The sequence below is a fragment of the Myotis lucifugus genome, unplaced genomic scaffold (assembly GCF_000147115.1).
Source record: "Myotis lucifugus unplaced genomic scaffold, Myoluc2.0 scaffold_58, whole genome shotgun sequence".
Taxonomy (NCBI): domain Eukaryota; kingdom Metazoa; phylum Chordata; class Mammalia; order Chiroptera; family Vespertilionidae; genus Myotis; species Myotis lucifugus.
In genome coordinates, this window is record NW_005871106.1 from 5,658,066 (window position 1) to 5,682,155 (window position 24,090).

The 24,090-nt window shown below is 41.0% G+C and overlaps 1 protein-coding gene across 1 annotated transcript in view; it reads right to left on the reverse strand.

Annotated features, from left to right (window-relative positions):
• PIEZO2 (piezo type mechanosensitive ion channel component 2) overlaps positions 1-24,090 on the reverse strand; it is a 330,099-nt gene that overhangs the window by 223,065 nt on the left and 82,944 nt on the right.

Sequence of the window (24,090 nt, forward strand, 5' to 3'; positions counted from 1 at the left end):
AAGACAATGCAATTTCTCTTTGTAGCTTGTACATGCCTATCTCCTTCCTTTTGCTCAGGTCTCAGATCAGATGTTCAGAACTTCCCTGGCCACCCAAGCTGACACGGACACCATGTCCGCGCTCCTTATCATAGTGTCCCGCTCTGCACACCTCACTATTTGCAATGGCCTCATTTATTGATTTCTTTTTTATTGCCTGTCTTTTTTAAATGGAAGCTTCATGAGGGCAAGGGGCCATTCTGTCCTGCATGGTTATCACTGTATTCCCAATGCATAGGAAAGTGCTTCTTGGATAGTTAGCACACAATAAATATTAGGTAAATGAATAAAATGTAACAGTGAACCGAAAAGTCATATGGTAATGTTCAGCTGTTAGCACAGCCACATGGAGAACACAATGTGAAATCCTTCATCTGCACCAGGAGGATAGCATATGGCAGGGAAAGAAATAGGATAAACTTGTCTCCTCGGAGTTAAATTCACTGAAATAAAAAATTCACCTGGGATCAGCCTTGCATTCACACACCTACAGCAGCCAAGTTCACAAATCTCTCCTTCCATCATCTTTAAGTTCATTCATCCTCTTCCTTTATCTCTTCCCCCTTCTCTCTCTCTCTCTCTCTCTCTCTCTCTCTCTCTCTCTCTCTCTCTCTCACCAAATCTTAAGATGCTTTCCTTTCAGCTGTATCTGTTACTTGAATCGAGGATATCCCTGGTATGAAGATCCCTCTCTTTCTTGCGATCTTATCTTTTTTTTTTCATTTTAACCAGGACGTCTATCACTTAGAAAATAAAAATAAAGTGTCCTCAGAAATAAAATGGTAAATTGAATGCCAAGACTTAGTCATGATACACTAATTTATTAAGGGAAATTAATATACCTAGCCATAGGTTACACATTTTTAACATAAAAGCTTTAAGCCACTTGGCTAGTCAGAATAAAGTGAAATATTTAGTAAAAAAAAATTAGCATAAATATTTAGTAAAAAAATTCAATGAGTTTTGGAAAATGTTTGCATCTGTGAAGCCACATGACAAGATCTAGAACTGCCTTCAGAGAAAGTATCTCCCTCCTCACTTGGCAAGTGCAGTGTGTATTTGACAAAGGGGCCATGTGTATATACAGAGAAATACATAAGCCTGGAACTCCTTCTGCCAACACTTTCCTATTAATCACTCAGTGGGCATCAAACTCACTGAATTTAGAAATGTCCTCTTAAAAAAAAAGAATATTTTTGTGAGATCAACTAGAAATGGTCAAACTACTTCTGCCTTCTGTGCCTGCAATATGCATTCCCACCATAGCAGTGGCCTGGTGCTAATCACCCAAGACACTGCCTCTGCATTGGAAACAGGCCAACCACACCACAGCTCCAGATTCTGCCCAACCAAAAACCATCAAAGCAAATCCCAACACATGCCTTTGTCTTAATTGGTTCAGTGGCTATTAACTCTGGTGACTGCCTCCTTTCCTGGCCACCTGTACATTCTATGGCCAATGGTTACTTACCCAGTTCTTCAATCACTTGCCTATGAACATCTGCTCTTTTTTTTGGATTATCTGGTTTCTGTCACATATCCCAGCTTTTGACCCTTGGTAACTGATAGATTCTCTAGCTCTGAACTTATGGGTCCCACATCACTTTTATGGTCCACAGTTCCATCTTTGGCATATCTCTTAAGCATTCTCTCATCCATTCTAACATTTGCTGGCTGCATACTATACAACTGCCAGTATTATAATGGCTGTTATGGTGACCAAGGTAAACAATATACAGTCCCAGTTCGGGAAGTACACACATTTCCAAAGGGGTAAGGAGCCAGCTAGCTGATTTAAGGGTAGAGAGGATGACAAGTGTTCTGAAGGCTTAAGGCTCAAAGAAGTGTGTGCTGCTCTTCACAAACTTAAAGATTACCTGGTATAAATATTTTGGAGCCCTCCTGCTATGGACGATAATAAATCTCTCAGCTAATCAATTCAATAGGGAAATGAGCACAAAAACTTTCATATAATATTAATTGTTTTTATTACCTTCCTATATTATCCCTTCAACTGTGTAGAGGATTAAATTTGCTACATAACTACTTGTGTGAGTCCTTCAAAATCTCTGAAATTTTTTCTTTTTCTATAGAAAATCAAAACAGAAATTGTGGTGGCGTTCTTTTGGTGTAGTTGTTATTTAACTGGACAATGCACATCAAGGGTTCTTACTAAACAATGTTTGGCCAACTGGGGATTCTCTGAAGCATGTGGGGATTCACAGGAATTGCTGTTCATAAAAACTACTTGGGGGGGCCTTACATTGCACTGTGCTGGGTCAGAAAATGGGTTTATTTTCAAAACTTCTCAAGTAATTCCACAGCAAGCCAGGACTGAGAACTACTGTGCAGAAAGTTCCCGATCAGGAAAAGATTGGCTTGACTCAGCAAGTAGACTGGTCAAGGGAGGTTGTGGAAGTGCTGTATGTCTTAATTTTTAAAGATTTTTACAATTCTGTTGCATTCAGACAGACTAATAATATAAGTAGGGCATGGGAAAAATAAATGTTGTTAGTTAGGGGCTGAATTGTTTCCCCTTCAAATTCTTATGTTGAAATCTTAATTTCCAGTGCCTCACACTATAACTGCATTTGAAGATAGGGTTTATAGCCCGGCCAGCATGGCTCAGTGGTTGAGCATCGACCTATGAACCAGGAGGTCACAGTTCAATTCCCGGTAAGGGCACATGCCCAGGTTACAAGCTCTATCTGATCCCCAGTATGTGGCATGCAAAAGATAGCCGATCAATGACTCTCTTTCATCATTGATGTTTCTATCTAGCTCCCTCTCCCTTCCTCTCTGAAATTAATAAAAATATTTTTTAAAAAGATAGGGTTTATCAAGAGATAATGCTTCCTGTAAGTTAAAATGAGGTTCCAGGGGTGGGGCCCTAATCCAATATGGCTGGTGTCCTTATGAGATGAGAGTAGGACACAGACACACAGAGGGACAACCATGTAAAGACACAGGAAGAAAATGGCCACCTGTAAGCCAAGGAGAGGGGCCTCAGAAGAAACTGACCCTACCAACATGTTGATCTCTGATTTCCAGCCTTTAGAACTGTGAGAAATAATTTCTGTTGTTTAAGCCACATACTTTTTGGAACTTCGTTAGACAGCCTTATGAATACATGTAGGCATTGCATGAAAAGAAAAGATTATGAAGGAACTTCTAAACTTTCACGGTTTTTGTAATCATTAGATCCCTAGCCAAAAGTATATTTCAAAGTGCGCTGTAGCTTTAATTCAATAAATATGTAGCAGATACCTACTAGATGCCAGCTTGTGCTAGTGCTATGAACAGCAGCTGAGTTTGAGTAGCACACAAACCATATGGGAAATAAAGGCCCTCAAAGAGGTCATTACTCTACACTTTGGTTTTGAAAGTTGTAAAATCGAGCCATTCAAAATGCTGCCTGAGTGCTCCCCAAGGTCCTTGCAAGATAGTGATTTCATGCTCATAAAATGCTCTGAGGAGGATAACATGCTCTACAAAACTCAGGTGTGACAGACACCTAATCACACAATTCCCTGGAAGCCAAGCTCGGACTCTGCACACTTCACATCAGTCCAGAGTACCTCTGGGAACAGGAATGCACCAAGGAAACAAATCTTCACTCAAAGTGCACATGAATTAAGTCACTGATCCAAGGTGTCTTTACTCTAACCCGTAATTATTCTCTATCTCTGTTTCCTCTGAACAATTCATCAAATTGGACTGGGTAGCTTTGAAAAAAATGGGCAATCTATAATAATAAAAGCGCAATATGCTAATTAGACCAGACATCTTTCCGGATGTCCTTCCAGACAACCTTCCAGATGAAGCCAGGGCTGCGAGGGAAGCCCGGGTCCCGGGTCCAGAGGGAAGCCGGTGCTGGCAGCCCGGGAAGGAAAGTCTACTCTTGCACGAATTTCGTGCATTGGGCCTCTAGTAAACTATAAGTGGACATCTGTGGGTCATTAAATAATGCAAGAATCTAAGTATATTGACCATTATTTTGCCTTCATGGTAGCTGCCATGAGGTTGGGGCTCCTGTCTATCTCCTATGTATGTATATACTTAGTCCAAAGAAGACTTGATCCTAAAAGGAAGTCCAGTAAATATTTTTTAAAAGAATAATTATATTATGAAAATCTTCCTATTGAATAGACAAATAGTTGAATATTAGGTTAGTTTTAAATGCATTGAATTTATTTGTTCTGCAACATCTGTTCATTGTGCATTTACAATAGACATTATGCTATCTAGTGTGAAAAGAAACAGAGAAGGCATAGCCACTAACTACAAGCTGCCACCTCCAGTCTTTTAGTCATAACATGCGAAAAGCCTCCTAATAGACTAAAAGGAAGCAGGACTTGGGAACTTTTAAAACACATTTTCTATCTCTTTGACATTTTGTTTTTCAAATTAATTTTTTTATTTCTTCATTCATCTACTAGACACGAATTTGTTTGCATTTTATCTTTATTTCCTATAGCTGTACTTTTAAAAATGAGACTTAATTCAACTATACTACCAACAATTGAACAACATATTAAAATTAAGGTTAAAAATATGAGAATCAAGCTAATCTTACCCGGTAACTAAAATCCATTATACTGGAGGTTGGCTTTTTATTTTTCTTATATAAATCAAAGGATGAATGCATGGTAGATCATTTCCTCTTATGGTATATTTAAACTTAGATACATTTAAATATTTCCTTCACATAGCTAATGAAGCCCTTATTACTGTATGTAATAGGACAATGTTTATATTTTAAATATGCTAGCTAATTTTGCTTTCATACTCATATATAACAGAATTAGACTTTTATTTTAAACAAAACATAAGACTTTGCAATGGGCATGCATATTTCCCTTCTATCACTCAACTGCTACACCTTCATAAGAAAGATTCACAGCCCGGACAGTCCATTCATTGCCTTAGGAGGAACATACATGAAAAAGCAGTTAGCTGCTCTATGACTTACATTTCCAAGGAAAACTAAACCCACAATCCTTGATGTATCTAGGATCATCAAAAAACTTAAATATAAAAAAGTATATAATTGAAAACAGGCACATTACCAATGTATTCCATTGTTCTTATCCCCTTACAAAAGGAAAATAAAGAAGGTGTAAGGGAGAAGTTAGCAGATTGTGTTCTATTCTTAAAGGTAAAATATTTTCAAGGACATATAAACCTGAATGATTGTTTCTTATAATTTCAGAAAATCGTTTTCAGCATCCTTTTTAACTTCCTTAAGTGCTCCATTATGGCATCTAAACGTCTACCAAAGCATCTACCCACAAGGTTAATGAGCACACTTTTTGTCAAGTATGACACGTCCATAAGCTAATGGTACAGGAATCATCTATATTCCTAGCACTTATGACACTTACAGCAGTCCAGTCCTTGTTTACCTCTTATCTAATCTCCATAGACACTGTGAAAAGCCTATTATACTACTCGAGATTCTAACTTTTAATTAAGCTTAATTTCGACTTAATAATTAAATAGATGTAAATACTTCTGTGGGCAATTTAAATGTAAATTTCTGATTTTCATTGTACACTTAGGGGATGCCAGCTCAGATAGTGATTTAAGTCGTGAAACCAAAAAAATCTTAGATGAAACCATAGACAGCAAAATCTCAGACATCTCTCATAGCAATATGTTTACCAATACATCTCCTAAGGCAAGGGTAACTAAGGGGAAAATAAACAAATGGGACTACATCAAAATAAAAAGCTTATGCACAGCAAAAGAAACCATCAACAAAATGAAAAGGGAGCCCACTGCATGGGAGAACAGATTTGGCAATGGTACACCTGATAAGGAGCTAATTTCCCAAAATATATAAGGAACTCCTATAACTTGCAGTGTTTGGCCACATGCATGCAGATTTTATGTTTATTTCACTTTTTCTTTTTATGGTTGTAATTGGCAGATGTTCATCTTTTCACGCTCAGAGCCTTTTGTAATTTCCTTCTCCCCTCATGACTGACTTTTAACGTGGCCACTCTCATGTTTAAACATGGAGTTGGGAGAGATGCGAGCACGCTGAGGGAAGGTTGGGGAGACCACATAGTTGGTAGCAGTTAGAAACAATCTCTAATGGAAGATTCAGGCACGCCCAGCACGGAGACAATTCCCACCAGAAAGTGGCCAACACATTCACGCATCAGACTGGCTTTCCAGGTGACGAGAGATGAAATTTAACTTTGAGATTTTTCCAAAGACATAATTGAGGGAAGTTGCTGACGTTATCAAGAGACACGTTTTTGCTCTCTAAGGCAAAATTTTCTAAATGGCAAATGGATGGACTGTCCTGGAAATCAGTGAGTTCCCTATCTTACTGGAAGTGTTCAAGTAGAAATTGAATGATCTGTTCATGATAATGGAGGAACCAAGCATTAAGAAGGGTGTTGCTGAGATAACCTCTCCTGTCACCCATACTTCTGAAAATTGATGGTATTTTTAATACTCAAAATAAGTGCAAATATCCTCACCATAATGCATTTCATTACAAGTGAACACAATCATTAAAGCATGAATGCTTTTTATGTGCATTCTCTAGGTGTGTGTAGTATATATAATCATGCAATATCTATTTCAGTCATTACAAGGAATGGAAAACGTATTATCAAAGTTTATACCTATTTAGTTTCTCAGTGATTATGGTAGCTGCCTTGCAGAAAGATACCTAAGTATAAATGAGATGGTGTCATCTACAAACAGGAATGCCTTCACTCTGCCTGGAACACTCTCCCTTAAGAGTTTTTGCACTGATGGATTCTTTTCATTCTCAGATTCGGATTCTGAGTTCAGACAGACTACTTTTTAAAAATTGATTGATTTTAGAGAAGGAGAGGAAAGGAGAGAGAAAGATTGATTTATTGTTCCACTTATTGATGCATTCATCAGTTGCTTCTTATATGTGCCCCGACCAGCGATTGAACCCACAAACTTGGCATATCGGGACGACGCTCTAACCAATGGAGATAACCAACCAGGGCTTCAGACAGACGCTTGTATCAAACCAACAGCTTAGGCATTGTATTAGCTTCTTGTGACTGTCATAGCAAGGTACTACAAACTGCGTGGCTTAAAACAACAGATATGTAGTGCCTCACAGTCCTGGAGGCTAGAAGTCCACAATCAAGTTGTCAGCTGGGCATGTTCTCTCTGAAGGTTCTAGGGTAAAATCATCCCTTGCCTTTTTCAGCTCCTCGTGGTGGCCAGCGATACGTACTGCTCCTTGTCTGGCAGCTGCAGCACTGCAGTCCGCCTTGGTCATCACTGGAATTCTCCCACGGAGGGTGGCAGTGTGTGTCTGTGTGTCTGTGCATATTTGTGTTTCCATGTCTCTTCTCTCTTCCTATAAGGGCACCAGTCATATTTAATTAGGGCCACCCTACTCCAGTATGACGTGATCTTAACTAATTACACTTGCAATGACCCAATTTCCTTTTTGAAGAAAATTGTGTTTTATTGCCCGGCCAGCATGGCTCAGTGGTTAAGCGTCAACCTATGAACCAGGAGGTCACGGTTTGATTCTCAGTCAGGGCACATGCCTGGATTGCTGATCAATGATACGCTCTCATCATTGATGTTTCTATCTCTCTCTCCTCCCTACCTCTCTGAAATAAATAAAAATATATTTAAAAATATACATTTTATTGATTTGAGAGAGAGAGAGAAAGAGAGAGAGAGAGGTGGGGGTTGAGAAACATCAATTGGCTGCCTTCTACACACCCCCTACTGGGGATTGAGCCTACAACCTGAGCATGTGCCCTGACAGGGAATGGAACTGGTGACCTGTTAGTTCATGGGATGATGCTCAACCAACCAAGCCATAGGGGTCAGGGCCTCCATTTCCAAATAAGATCACACACTGAGTACTGGGGGGTGAGGACTGAAAAATACTTTTTGAGGGACATAATTCAAACCATAATAGGAATCTTAAATATATCTAAAATGAAGCTATGAGCTATCCCAAAACACATGCTAAGCTATTGATTTAATTCAGTAAATGTCACTACAATCTATCCAGTTGATCAATATAAAAACTCAGAAGAAATCCTTGACTTTCCTGTCTCCATTATAGTCCCCTTTGATTCCATCAGCAAAACCTGCTAAATTGATTTTATCTATGAAGTGAACATTAATCCACTCCTCCCCCATTTCCACTGACATCTGCACTGAGAGTAAGCCCAAGCCCCTGCCCCCTCTGCCCTGGAAGGCATCAGTCTTCTTAGGAATCTCCTTGTTAACCCATGCATTTTCCATAGAGATCTTTTAAAAACATAAATCTTCTCATATAATCTCCTACTCCAAGCGATAGCACTGAGAATGAAATGAAAACTCCTTACCAAGACCTACAAAACCCCAATGCCTTCCTTTCCACTTGATCTCACATTGGCCCCCATCATCCTCTGGGCTTCTTTTCACACCATTAGAACAGGTAAGCTTTTCTGTTACCTGAGAGCTTTTGCACTTCCTGTGTGATGACCTCATCCCTTGATTTTCAACATGAATGGCTGGTTCTCTTCACTCCAGTTTTGGTTTAAATATCTCCTTCTCAGAGAGGTCTGCTAATGTCACACCACATGAAACATTTTTCTAGTTTCTCCTATGACCTTGAACAGTCCCATTTGTGGCTCCCTTGTAGCAGTATTTCTTATCAGTGCCCTTGCCATGCTTCATGCTGGGCAGAATTCTATAGTTCTCTGCCCCAAGACACACAAGTGAGCAAGAAATGCTGATTTTTGTCTGACACGGAGATATTGTGATTGTTATGCAGCAAAAGATTATTGATACACTTTTGACCCTACCACCCTGTTTATTTTCTTCATAGCATTAATTATGATCTGTAATGGAATTATTTACTTGACTATGTCCTTGTTTATGAGTTCTCACTAGACTAGAGAGTCATGCCAGGAAGACAGGAGGCATCTCAGCACTGAATATCCAGGCCCTAACACTGTGCCTGACATATGCACAAACCCTCTTGTGTAACAGATACATAAATTCCCTTCAGGGCTGGTTTTATCTATTCTTCATCCGACCCAATATTGCACTCTTTTTTTTTAAAAAAAATGCTTTTTATGAAACAAATTAGAAACTTCAATTTCCTAGTTTTCAAAGTTTGGTACTTGGGGACTGGTATAAAAAATAACCACACAAATCCTTTTCTCAGCAAGAAAAAAACAACACAGAAGAGATCACTTTCAAGAAGATTAGATGTGACTTTTAATTATACTTTATGCAATTCCATAGTTTGTAATACTTGACCTCAGTCCTTCTCTGTCTGATGGGATCCATTAACATCTCAGAATCACCATCAGAGCTCTAAAGCTCCATTCTTGATGATTCAACAGCTTCACCAAGTGATTTCCTGCAATAACATTTCTGCTTGACTTAAACTGAATTGGCACTTGGGGTATAATTATTTCCCATCACTAGTTCAAGGCAAAATGCAAAATTTTGACTTGCACTTTTGCAGACCAGTTGTTTCCCTGGCTATGCCTGGCACTGATGAATTCCTGTATTTTTCTAGAAAAATAAATTCTCACCGCTCTTGGGGTTGTGGACAAGATTGTGGAAGACAACCAATGTCCAAACTGCCCAATAGTTGCAGAGTAGTATTTTGAAAATATCAAAATCACAGGTTTCTAGAAGTTTGCTAACCACTAAATAGAAGTTAGCAAGAAGGGACAGGCGAAATGATCCTTTATACCTCATAAAGCAAGCCCTTTCTTTTCAAACAATTACCGGGTCTCACCGATACAATCCTTCCTAGAGGCCTGAGGCTTCGCAGGCAGCTTTAAGAACACTTAAAATGGATAGTTACTGCCCTGCTACTCTATTCTTCTATCTTACACTTCAAGTTACTTCCTGTTATCTTCCAAACTGAAAAAAAAAAGAAACCTATATAAACCCTAAAGAAAATCAAAGAAACTCCAGAAGTGAAAAGGTAAGAAAATAGATGGGGATTAAAAACTATTTCATTACTCCAAGTGGACATTCTTGCTTAGCAGAGAAGCACGACATGTGTGGCTCTACCACAGGAAATAGATTTTCTGGGCAAGGCAGAGAAACCCTAACTCCACTGAGGGGGCTGTAATGATCTTCTGTTCCTAATGAAAGAAACTCCAATCATCTCCACCTGTCTCCAAACCACACCATCTCATCCAGTTCAAATGTCACAACCCCACTCAAAGGTGCTGGTCACAGGTATGAAGGGGATGGCTAACTCCACCCCCAAAGAACTCAAATGGGCTTTTCATGGAGCCAAATGAAGGTGTGATTTTTCTCACTTTCTAGTCTCCTCAACTCTGGAGAAAACAATTTATTTTTCCTTCAACAAAAGCAGGGTGCAACTTGCAGTCCATGCAGTCTGGATGCTCTGCAAGATTTGCTCATTTTCTCCTCCTCCCTTGCTTTGCTGGTGGAGGCGTTAGGAGTGTAAACTGAGCTTCTGAACATATCCCAGTGTCCCCCCTCAGATTACTTTTCCTCTCCGCCATGCCTTCTCTTAACAACCAGACAGTCACTGTCATAAAACCCCCACCTGGGGTTTCTTCCCACAGATCTCATGACCCAGCACACAGATCATGCTGAAATTGTGCTGATGGAATCAATAAGAAATGCAAGTCTTTTTCATTCATGCCTTCAGTAGTTCCTTCTATTCAACATGTACATTTGAACACCTAGGATGTGTGGGGCATGATTCTAGACACCAGGGATCACAGACATAAGTCTGTGAATGCCTGGCCCTGACACAGCCCCTTTCTTCTCAATCTTAATGGGATTGTCCATCTTTTCTTGATGACATCCTTTTGCCCTTTCACCCTTTTCTAGTTGTTCCTCAATCACTCCAGCAGGGCCTCCAAATGTGAAGTGGGTTTGCAGGAGGGCAGCTCAAACAAACCCCATGCAGTCACCCGGTGCTGCCATCTCCTGCAACTGCCAGGTTGGAACCACCCAACTCCTTCTCTCTTTAAGAAATAGGCTGGGTGCATAAAAGAGTGGGCTGGGGGAAGGAAAGGGTGTTTCGGTGGAATAGGTGCTACCCAAGCTTCCAGTTCAGCATTTCACAGGTCTCTAGAGGCGTGGCACTGCTCCATGCACAGCCACACACAGCACTCTCACTGTGCAGGCCCGGCCTTTGGGGATGGTATGACAGTAGCAGCATCTTCAAGGAAATTGTTCAGTTCTTGTTTTTAAAAAATTAGCTTTAGAATAAAACATACTTGGATCTAAGTCAATAAAGATCAAGGCAGCACATTATTCATATTTCTACTGTCTTAGCTCAGGCTGCAATAACAAAGTACCACAGACTGGGTGGCTTAAACAACAGAAATTTATTTCATCACAAAAATAAATGTGGAGGCTGGAAGTTCAGGGTCAAGGTGTTGGCAGGTCTGGGTTCTCTTGAGGCCTTTGTCATTGGCTTGCACACAGGCACCTTCTCCCTGTGTCCTCACATGGTCTTTCCTGTGTGTGAACACATCCCTGGTATCTCTTCCTCGTATTTAAAGACACCAGTCCTGTTGGATCTTATGACCCATCCTTATGACCTCAGGTAACCCTAATTACCTCCTTAAAGGCCCTGTCCCCAAATATAGTCACAGTGGAGCTAGGGCTTCAATATATGAATGTTAGGGGACATAATTCAGTTCATGACAACTATATAATACACCTTGCATGTGAATAGAATTCTGAACCTTTATAATGCAAAGTTCTGTTTAATTACATAAATGTAAAAATATTACTTGGCAGTAAAAGAAAAGGAAAAAAAGAAAAAGGGAGCCCAGCTGGTATGGCTCAGTAGTTGAGCATCCAGGTCACAGTTCATTCCCGTTCAGGGCACATGCCCTGGTTGCAGGCTTGATACCCAGTAGGGGGCATGCAGGAGGCAGCCTATCAATGATTCTCTCTCATCATTGATGTTTCATCTCTCTCTCCTCTCCTTTCCTTTAAAAAAAAAATAATCATCATTGATGTTTCTATCTCTCTCTCCTCTCTTTTCCTTAAAAAAAAAAAAAAAAGAAAGAAAGGGAAAAGGAAGGAGGGAAGGAAAGAAGGAAGGAAGGGAAAGTGTTCACATCTATTTAAGTTTCTTTTCAATAATATTTATAACTAGAGGCCCAGTGCACAAAATTTGTGCATGGATAAGATCCCTATGCCTGGCTGGCAATCAGGGCCAATCGGGGCCTTCCAGCTGCTGGCTGGGACCTTCCTTCCGGCTGCCGGCCGGGGCCTCCCTTTCCCTGCTGTTGGCTGCTGGGCCGGCCAGGGCCTTCCTTCCCCAGTTGCCAGTTGCCAGCTGGGGCCTTCCTTCATTCAGCGCTGCCCCCTGGTGGTCAGCATATATCATAGCGAGCGATTGAACTTCCAGTCTCCTGGTCGAACTCCTGAGGGGACACTTTGCTAATAGGCTTTTATATAGAGAGATATGTGATTTTTGCTTACATATTGACTATAGAACACAGCCACTGCATGAGGTGGAATTCCATTTTACATCCAAGCATTAAGTCTCTCTGAAGGGGCTTACTGTAGTGAGTAGGAATGTACTCTTTATGCCAAACTGCCTACATTCACATCTCAGTTCCTTTACTTAAGAGTGGTGAGAAGTTAACTCTCTGCCCAGTTTCCTAATCAGTAGAATGGAGATGAAAATCAAAATATCCACCTCAGTTTGGGTTACAATTAAAATAATACTCTTGAAACAGTGTCTTTTAAATAGTAAGCCATCAATATATATTTTATTATTTTTTATCCTCACAAGTCTTATGTGAGGTAAAAAAAAAAAATGCAGATATCATTATTTGTTGTTTTACAGGAAATATTTAGGGTCTAAGTGGATTGCCCAGGGATGCATAACAACTTCCTGGTGAAACCTGGGCCAGAACTGGTAGCCCAACTCCAAGTACTTTTCTGAGTACAGGGTGAACTTGGAATGAGGCAGCTGGCTTCCAAGGATCATCTTATCCCATTATCCCCATTATCCAGGAGGTCTCTTGCCAGCAGGAGAACTCAGAGAACGCCACTCCCCTCTCAGCCGCAGGACGCATGCGCTTTGTGCCATTCTAAAATCAAAAGACTCTGCTTCTCACTCAGATTTCATGAATGCCTGGCCTTGAGAGCACAGATACAGAATGAGGTCCCAGCCCTCAAAGAGCTCAGAGCTATGGCAACAATTGTCCAGAAGATGGGAACAGCCCACATAATTTACCTTCCCACTGTGAGGTGGCTGGGGAAGACCTCGCTGGCCACAGTGAGTGATGCACACTCTTGCTGAGTCAATAGGGTGGGAGAATGAGCTCAGTGTAACTCCACAGACTGTCACCTCTGCGGTCTGTTCGGAGGAGGAGGAGCAGCATCAAGCTGCAGGAGTCCCCAGTCCCTTCTGGGGCCCCCTTTTTAGAGCTGCTCCACATAGTCACACATAGGAAGTGATGAATCTCCCAATTCTTGTCAATTAGTTGGTAGTGAGGCCACAAGAATGCAATGCCTTCTAAGCTTACAAGGACCCGTCCACTATTCAGCTGGGGACTTGAGGGTCACTCTTTGTGAACATGCTTTTGAATTATGCCCAGAGCCATAACTAATATCCAAGGCCAGCGAAGAAGTGAGGAAGTGGTTGGTCTGGAGTTATTCTGTGTGACTGTCTTCTGGTTTTTCACACATTATTCTTACTTTTATTAATAATTTGCATCTGTGGTTGCATTTAGAGCATATCACGCAGCTATATAGTCTAAGTGTAACCAGGATGGAACAGAACGTTTTGACTCACCTCTTTGACACTAGCCCTCTCTGATCTCATCCACAAAAGGAAAGTCGGGCATTCCGCTCTCTTGCTTGGAACCCGCTCTGGCTTCCTAATGCTTCAGGTAGCTCCATACTCCTGGGCACAACCTGTGACCTGATCTCATCCACATTTCCATCTCTAGGACTCCCTGTCTTGTATCAATAAAAACGAGCTAAAAGCGAGGCACTGCTGCATATGCACTCGTGTGGGCTACAGTCTACATATAAAACTACTGCTTGGCCTTGCAGGACTGCTCCCTCTGCCCAGAACACCCTTCTACTGCCCCTTACATGCTCAGCCTGCTCATCATTCCCCTGAATCTCCAAAGGCCCAACGCTCAACTTCTGTATCCCCAGTACTCTCTTCCAAATGCTATGGCTCCACTTAATGTATTATATGTTACAAATTATCTGTTAATGTATCTGTCTCCCCAACTAACCCTTAAGTGGTTAGAACATAGACCACATCACATGCAGCTCTATATTTTCAAATCCCAAACAGAATGAAAAGAGGCATTTACGAAATGTGTGTGGAACTGAACCACACACCAGGACAGAAGAGAAAAACAAAAGACCCATGCCCTGGAAAGAATCAACCATAAGTAACCATGGCAGCCCTTGAACCAGTGTGAGCCCCTCCAAGTTCTGAGCAGGGTTTAGGGTTCATAGTCTTGACTCTTCTGGAGAGTATTTTACAAACTATTTGGTGACACAAGATGAACATGCATGAAATTTCACAGAGCAGTCAATGACTCAACCATGTGAGACGGGGTGTGAGTTCAATTGAACTTTAATGATAAATTAAAGTAGGTACCAGAATTCATTGAGGTGGGATGGAACTTGAACAGACCTGAGTATGAGTAAAACTTGGAGCTTTGAAAGTGACCAGAATTTGAGATGAAGGAACAGAAGATACAAACTGTGAAACCTGACATCTGAACTCCTGTCTCGGTACGACTGGACTCTGCTGAATGTATGTCTGAATAAAGGAAGGACCACAGGGACCACCGGGCCAGACAAATGGCCATGATGGCGAGCTCTGGTAATAAGCACAAGAGCTTAAATAAAGAGGGAGGTCAAATTGACAGTAAAACTGGAAATATCATTTAAAATTTAATTTTCAAGATAATCTAGGCTTTGCATGAGAGCCATACCTAAAAGTCATATGGAATAATCCTCAACTTCACATTTTATTTGTCTGATTTTCTTCAGAAACTACTGTTGGTATCTTTTTTATATTATTTCACTAGAGAAAATTTAATTTAAACATCTGTCTTAGGTAATTGGTAGATGGACAAATGGGAGTTCAGTGGGGTTTAAATTCCGTTTGGGGTATTCTTTCACAATTAGGCAGTACAAACAAATGCAAAAATCATTCACATTAACTGAAAATAGCCATTCACTTTGCCTCCAGGACGAACAGTGATCTTGATATATCATTTAGAGTTTCAGTTCAATACTGAAATTTCAGTTTATGACTTGGTAAGTGGTTTTTGCATTGGAGAGGTTTTCATTTTGTTTTCTTTCTTAACAGCAGAATAGACCTAAAAATAATGTTAAATAGACTAAAAGAGTTTTACTAAATTAAGGCCTTTTTTGATAAATTCTTCAAAAACTATATCTGGGAAAGATGCCACAGAACAGGAAGACTTGACATCCATGATCAGTTCAGGGTGACTGGCAAGGGTCCCCAAAGTTACAGGAGCGCTAACACAGCATGACACGTGGTAGAGGCTAATGTCTATAGATCCGATGCTCACATTCATGTTATCTGTGGTGGCACCACAAGATGTAAGTTCTAGAAACGCTAGTGGATGTTCTGCTTCCAGAACCAAATGCCAGTAAAGAAGTTAGGCTCTGCAGCACATGGGCATCTTACAGAGAGAAGGGGCATCGTGCACGGGTGCAGCGAGGTCATGGGCACTCCCTTCGAGGTTTACCTAGGTGTTTCCTGTGACAATGTGTGACCAGTGGAGCTGCAGTTACTAAAACTCTGCAGTTTTAGGGAGAGGGGTTTCTGTGGATGAATCCTCACTTATTTTGGAAAGAGACAGAACTGAGAGTCTAATCAGTTATGAGTGATACAAGGCCACCCTGAGTTGGCCACAAGACTGAGAAGATCATCAATTTTGGTCTTTCTTATGCTCAGCGCTCCGTCAGAATACCTACTGGTTCATTTCTTCAGCAAGCATTTATCAGTGCCTCTCCGTCAAAGACCAAGTTCAGTGTCACGGAGAATGGAGTTGGAAAAAATGTTAGCTGTGATGGCACAAGACATTTCACCTTGCATCTAAATTATTATCCATTGCAAGCTGCACCATCAGCTACTTAGATAACTCAGAGAAGATAATGTTAACTGTAAACTTTTATTAATTTAAAATCACATAAGATTACCAGAATATTACATTAAAATTTCACAGTCGCTGTTAAAATTTAATCTAGGCCTTCTTCATATTCAATTTGAAAAGACATCTGAATTTGGCTCACATGACAGCACCGTTCAGAGGATCCCTTGCCAATTCAAACGCATCACGTCCAAAAGGGAACTCTGTTTTTTCCTCCACTGAAGCCACGCTACCCTCCATTGCAGAAATGTGCACCACCCCCCAGGCCGTTGCTAAAACTTGAAACCAAGGACTTTTCTTTAATTCCTCCCCCGCTCTCCCTGCCAGATTCCATATCAAATCCATCTGCAAGACTTGTTGATTTTCCTCCAAAATATATTTTAAATGCATGCTTTTTATTGCTGCTGCCACTACAGTGGCCCCAGCCCCTACCTCACTTCTCATTTCAGCAGCTCCCCAACTCATCTCTCCTCCCACTCTGGCCTCAAATGGAGCTTTATTTTCTTTGTTGAGGTATAACTGACATAGCATTATATTAGTTTTAGGTGCCCAACATAATGATTTGCTAATATGTATGTATGGCAAAACATAGAAACATTGATCATCAATTGGTTGCCTCCTGCATACGCCCAACCAGGGATGAAACCCACAACCGTTTTTGGTGTAGGGACGATGCTCCAACCAACTGAGCCACCAGGCCAGGGCTACACTCCACTCTTAATTCTTAAGATTTTACATCAGAAGCAATTGGTGACTACTACTAGGACTTTTTTAATTGGCCCAGTAATTTCTTTAAAAATAGCTGAAATTTACAACTCTGGAATTTATATTATTTTGATATCTTAGTAATGTTTACAGAGGTGACATTCAAATTTTACTATTTTTATATTCTTACAATTTTTACAGGAATAATATTGAAAATATTTAGCCACCAGTCTGACCTAGACACCAACTACTCAGAGCTAATGCTGGTTGTATACTGGCAGGGCTCTGGAGGTCTTCAGATGAGACGTAACCCTCCAGCTGCTGCCTCATAAGGAGATCTCATGGTTCTCTGGGAAGAGCTGGGAGCTGGGGCATTAAAGTCGTGTGGTAAGGGGGGTTGACAAGCTCAGGGAAGTGGTTATTTATTAATCAATTGGGTGCATTTCAGTATTCTATAATCCATTTGGCTGCACAGGTACATGTCAGCTGAGTATCAGTGTAACCCTTTATTTTCATCATCACATATCCAAGACATAAGACAAAACTAATTCTCTCTCAAATACACACATGTATATATATTCTCAGCTAATTCTGATGATTATGGTGAAAAAAGTATTAAGACCTATTTTTGAAGACCTGTCATGTGTCAAACATACTTGATATCAATGGTCTTATTTAATTTAAACAACAAATCTATGGAGTGAAAAGCTTTTGTGAATGGCAGGAATTTAAAACTCAAGTGAATACAGCAGCAGAGAGCTTTCTGTCCCAACATCGATGCTCGGGTCTAAAAATCAGAGGACTGCATCGAAACAAATGAAGCTCAGGGGTCTCTTAACTAGGCCACTGAGACTTCTGCGAAGGAGTAAATGACATTTGCACTGCTCCCGACCATTCATTTCCGTGTCTGCAGACAGAAGGTAATAGCGTCTGCCCATTATATCCTTACCTCACCTGGGAATAAAGACTTGCTGAATTTCAGCCCATGCTCTCTCAGTCTGGGGAGCTATTCTTGGACTGCCCTAGAGCGAGCATAAATACTTTAGCCACTCTGGCTGGTATATGGACAAGGTGTGGGAATTCCATTTACCCTGGTCTTAAGAGCACCGGGGGGCAAACACAAATGCCACTGGAATGATTTTGAAGCATAAAGGTGGGTTTATGTTCGTTCACAAAAGTAGCATGATCTGAGCCATAGGCAAGTGTCTTTTAGTCTTAAAACATTCTGTACACAGAAGCAGAATATATCTCTATGCACTTGCACATGTGTGTGTACATGCACATAAGATCTAGAGCAACATAGAGAAAGAATATTCTTCCAAACTGCTCACCTTAAACACTTTGAAGTCAGACATACAGTTGACTCTTGAGCAACGTGGGGGTTGGGGTGCTGACCCCCCCCCCCCACTGCATGTATAGATTAAGTCGCCTTCTGCATCTGAGATTCCCAACTGCGGACAAAATGTACTGTGTTTGCTCTGCAGTTGGTTGAATCCATGGATGCAAATCCTGGGGATACAAAGGGCCAACTTTATATTTATTTTTTTAAATCTATGTATGAGTTGGCCTGCCCAGTTCAAATCCCTGTTTTATTCAAGGGTCAACTGTATAAGAACTTTTCTGGACCTTACCTCTTTTATTTTTTTATTTATTTGTTTTCTCTTCATCTGAGGATACCTTCCCATTGATCTCAGAGAGAGAGGAAGGAAGATAGAGATAGAGAAACATTGATTGATTGCCTCACATATGCACCCAGATAGGGGATCCATTGTGAAACCTAGGTATGTGCCCTGACCAGGAATCAAGCCCAAAGCCTTTTGGTGTATGGGATGACACTCCACCCAACGGAGCCACCTGGCCAGGGCTGGACCTGGCCTCTTTATGGAACCCACCCTAAGCACTTAAGAGGCCTAAGAAGGATTGTTCGGGTGATGCAAAAGAGAAAGAGGAGAATAATGTCTAAGACCCTTCCAGCCCACAGTCCCACAGTAGTGCTCAACTCGCAGTCAAGGAAGATAAAGAATGAGAAGGGTGACTTCACCTCCCTATCTTGCAAGAGTACAAGTGACCAGTGACATTCTGCCATTCTTCTTCCAACTGGTCAGATATAAACATCAGAAAATAATAACTAACTCTCTTTGAGCATCCACTCTGAGCCTAACACTTGTCACTGAATGCTCTAAACCCTATGGGGGAGTGCTGTCCTCACCTTCATTTTATAAATGAGGAAATTAAGGTTTAGGCACAAGGTAACTTACCAAAAGCCCTAAGGCGAGTCAGTGAGAGAGGCAGGATTCCATGCTAAGTTCATGCAATTCCTGAGCCCTAGACCCTTGACACTACAACTTTGGGGCTGACTCTTCTGCTCCTTCCTGCCAATCTAATGCAAAGATGGCACTGGGTTTGTGCAAGAGTTCTATCTGTCATGTATTTGTATTTAGAGTGTGATTAATGTCAAACTTAGCATAATGTTGACTGACTTAGAGAAGGGCCTATTTGCCATGGTTTTTGACAGCCCTGCCTACAAGATGCTGGAGGAGCACATTCCATGACCAACGTTGGACTCCTGGAAACTGTCTCTGATGCCTAATGTCAAAAGAATTGAATTTCACTAAAAAGTCAGTCTCAAAACATAAACACTTGAAAACACTTTAACCAGAGTCAGATGCATATGGTGCATGCCAGCAATGAAGCACTTGCTGTCCCGGGAACCAGCCATACCACGAGTGTAAGCATTGCTCTCCCCAGCTCGCAGAGGAAGTTGAAACCTGCTTTAGCACTGGCACCCCACTGACCAGGCTAGGGATGCTCAACACAAGTAGGTGCATCATCACTGATGCTAAGCATGTGCAAAGTTAACAAAGTAATGCTTTTCCCAACATCCTACTAAAAATAGTTTCTGCAGGTTTTATTGGGTTGGGTTATAACTCAGCACTTGAAAAACTTAAACCTAACATTGTGCTGAGTTGAAACTGAGGGGAGAAGAAAACTCACATTTCTTATTTTGAAACTTTAAAAGTCCCAAAACGTTGGGCTTCCCAGAGACCTCCACTCCCTCCATGCTGTGCATGTCAAGGGGACCTTGAGCTGACACTTGTCCTTTAGTATACAAAGGTCCTATTGCTCCTCTCTCCTGATATATTTGACTCCGAGTTTCTCTATTAGAAAAGGAGCTGGGAGGAGTAAAGTCTATTTATTCAACTAAATGTGCCCTGTTTTCAGAGCATCTCCACTCAGTCCTACTGATCCTTTTACCACTACTGTTGGTGGAGCTAAAACAAACACATAGGCTTCCGTGTGCTTAAAATATGTTCTAGTATCAAGTATCCGGCACTCATAATCATCTAAAATCGTGTATAGTATGTTCGCCAAACTGCAGCTTCCTGTCTGCCAGGCAGATTTCCTTTCCACCAACACTAGAAATGAGTCAAGAGGGAATCTGAGACCTTCTTTACCCCGTGAAGCAAAAGAGAAGCAACCCCAGTCCTCAAGTGCATGGGAAGCCAATTTATCTGAAGATAAATCACTGATTACTGAGTGTGTAGATGGGGTGGAGCTGAGGGTTTCTATGGCTCCTGCTAGAAGTGGCTACACTGAGCATACTCAGCAGTCACCACTGTGAGGGGAGGCTACAGGCTAATTCTCAGGATGCTGAAAAAAGTATCAAAGACCTGCAATATGAGTAGGAAGTCACTTTTCTACATAAAAAATGTCCACAGAGGGCTAGGGAGTAAAGAAATGATGACAAAATCAGCACCCCACAAAATTACCTGTGGGACAGTCTATTAAACAGGTACACCACCTATGCTACATAATAAAAGCCTAATATGCAAATTGACCGGATGGCGGAATGACTGGCGGAACAACTAGTCACTATGACGTGCACTGACCACCAGGGGGCAGATGCTCAATGCAGGAGCTGCCCCCAGCCTGCAGGCCCCAGCCAGCCAAGGCAGGTGCCAATGGGGGCCCCCCAATCTCCCCGCTGGTTGCCCTGCAGAGGGAGGCAACCAGCAGGGGTGGGGAGTGGGGCCGCGAGCAGGCACCGCCAGGCCGGCCAAAATGGGTGCCAGTGGGGGCCCCCTGATCGCCCCACTGGTTGGACCACAGATCAGCCCTGATCACCAGCCAGGCCTATGGACCCTACCAGTGCACACGTGCATGAATTTCAAGTAGGTGAGAAGTACGGTAAGATGGACAATATCACACGTGTTTTTCATGGACTCGAGCACCATAAAAGGAGCTCAGCACACCATAGAAGTGCTTTAGCCATATTCCAACATAACTTTTCCTCTCCGGATCCCAGTCACCAGAATCACTATAAAATAACATAGCCATAAAAGTCGTACGACCTACTCACATAGAATTAATCATATTATATTTGGATAATGTAAATTACTTGCAAGGAAAAGCCACAAGCCTTCGAACTACTTAGCTGAGCAATATTATGTCTAAGTTATATTTTCTTTTCCTAATTTTTAACCCAAACTTACTCAATGACAGGAAATTAAAAGGTAACCATTCCTATGCCAAGTGTAAGTCAAGGCGCTTGTTTAAGAATTGCCATCCATTCCAAAAGTTTCAGGTCCAATCCAATTTTTCTCCTCAGCCCTGGAGACCTGGTCTCGCGTGACCCCGGAGCAGACTGCGTATATGAAGCCTGGGAGCACCTGTGGGACAGGGCACTCCGTGAGTTACGAAGCAGAAGCAGCGTGGCAGTTAGGCAAGGGTCCTGGATTAGAAAGGAAAATGCGGGCTCCTACATTGGTTCTACCACTTGCTTACTGTGAGGCTTTAGATAAATTTCGTAACTTCCTACATTTCAATCTCTTTACTGGTAAAATGCAAAAGAACAGAAACAAAATCAGTTCTCTGCAATCCTTAAGGATAGCTGTGAAGGACAAATTAGATAACATATAAAACTTTAAAAAATTATAAAGGGCTATGCCTAATTTTCCCAATATATTTCCATTTGTCCATGTATTCAAGATAATAGACAGAGAAGAAGTAAGAATCATGACTTTGAATCCACTGTAGCCTTGACTAGGAATAGGTAAATAGATGTTGGATATATCCTTAAATTAAAAAAAGGATCAAAAGACATTGTTTATAGCATGTCTAATTTACAAAATTAGTCTTAACAAAACTCACACTGTCTGTAAGATTCAATGCTGGAAAGGAAAATAAAGCAGGAGGGAAGGAAAGGGAAGGGACAGGAAGAAAGTGAGTATACTTCTACGCTTAGAGCAATAAATAGAAATTCATTAGCATGGTCTGCATGCACACAGCCCTTGTGCAGTGCTATATTCAACCAATGATTAGGTGACAGTAGTACGCTCTGCAGAAGGTAACACCCAAGCACTGACTTTACTTTTCTCAGACATGTGGAATATTCTATAGGCAGAAAGGAAAAAATCTGTGCCAAGTTCCAGAATACGGTAGAGACATCATTTTAACAGATTTCTCCTAAAACCAGACTGTTTGGGATAAGGCTTTTGTTATGCCCCACATTCTGGCTTTATTTCCCAGAACAGCGCTTCTCTCCTTCCACATATTCAGGCAAATGTTTTATCTCCTTTCTCATTCCCCCCTTTCCTCTCATCATCTGGACCTAAATATCCCACTTCTTAGGTTGGATCTGTTTTATTTTAACTTTTTTATTTTCAATTCAACTTGGATTTATTTTAAGTACACATGCACACACACACTTTCTTTCCCATTTTATCATCAGCCTCAGAATTAACTAGCTAAAACACTTAATATGTTAAGAGTCTCCCAACAATTTCTCTCCCTGACACTTTATTATGAAGAGGAAATAACTGTATTATTCTCCCTGCCCACTACAGACACACAATAGACTCGTACTTTTTAACTGAAAGCTGTACCAGTGGGAACAGGCTTTAGGTAAACTGTGGCCAAGAAACTCACATATGCATCTCTGCAGAGATGATGCACACCTGCTTTTACTTGTCAGGAGAAGCCTCAAAAAACATAGTCATTTTTGGTCAAATACTCTCTGCCAGAGGGGGTAAATCTTATGTCAAACTGAAATCAAAACTTCCAGTAGGTGCTCCTCACCATCCAGAACAAGTCCACCCTCTTAGTTACATAACAGTAAAGTTTCGTTATTTCTGATATTATTCCTATTATTGACACGTTACTCTTATTCATTATTTCCAAATATAATCTCAGAATTAGATTGTAAACTCCTTGAATTTAGAGACACTGGTTTATTTATATTTCTCTGTATCCTAAGTCCTAACTTAGAAGATATCCATAAAGATTTCGGAGGTAATGGGTATATTGATGAGAACATAACGGTCATCATCACTACTGGTAAAATAATTATATCACATGTCTATGATATGATTAATTCATTACATAAGCAGATTTTTGCTCTATTCTTGAATGAAAGCACAAAAGGAACTGGCTTGGAATGCTCTGTAATGGTCAGGATTATATCACTCATATAGAACATACATAACTAAATATTATTTATGTACCTACATACAAAGGTTACTTTCTCACTTTATACTTGTAGTGTGCACACTTCCCTTTTTTGAAATCTTTTCTCCTACCCTTGGTCCCGATAATTCTCCTCAGCATTGGGGGGAGTGTGGTCTGGTTTCATCAAGTCAGTTCTTGCATCAGTGCTTTTCTTTCCAGTTGTTTGCTTTTTGTAAAATTGGATTCCGTTAGACTCCTTTTCAAAAACATTCTTGCTTATTTTCACAATTTAAACGCAACTAATACTAACAATAAAGGATTATTAAAATTTTTCTAGGAAATAAAAAAGTATGAATGAGGCCAATTAATGGGTGAGTAGAAATTGTGTGACAGGCCTTGAAAATACCAGTTGGTGACACTTTTGGACAAAGTGGCTCCCTCTGGTGGAAAGAGCCCTCACTCTGCACAGACACAACCCAGGCTGTAGGGTGTCTTCAGAGGATGTCGGAGCAAATAAGAAGAGTCTGCTCTTGGTATCTTGATCGTCTGTGGCAGGTGGGAAAACTAAAAAGAAATCTAAAACCTGAATCATTAAATGGGTTCCCTTCCATTAAACTGCTGTCATAACTGCCCAAACCCTCTGGAGTACCTAGCCGGGGCGCCCCGAAGTGATGCATGAAGAATATGCACACTTGAAAGTTCAGAGAAGCTGCTCCCCAGCCACTAAGTAGATGGTAGGACGTGACTCACAAGT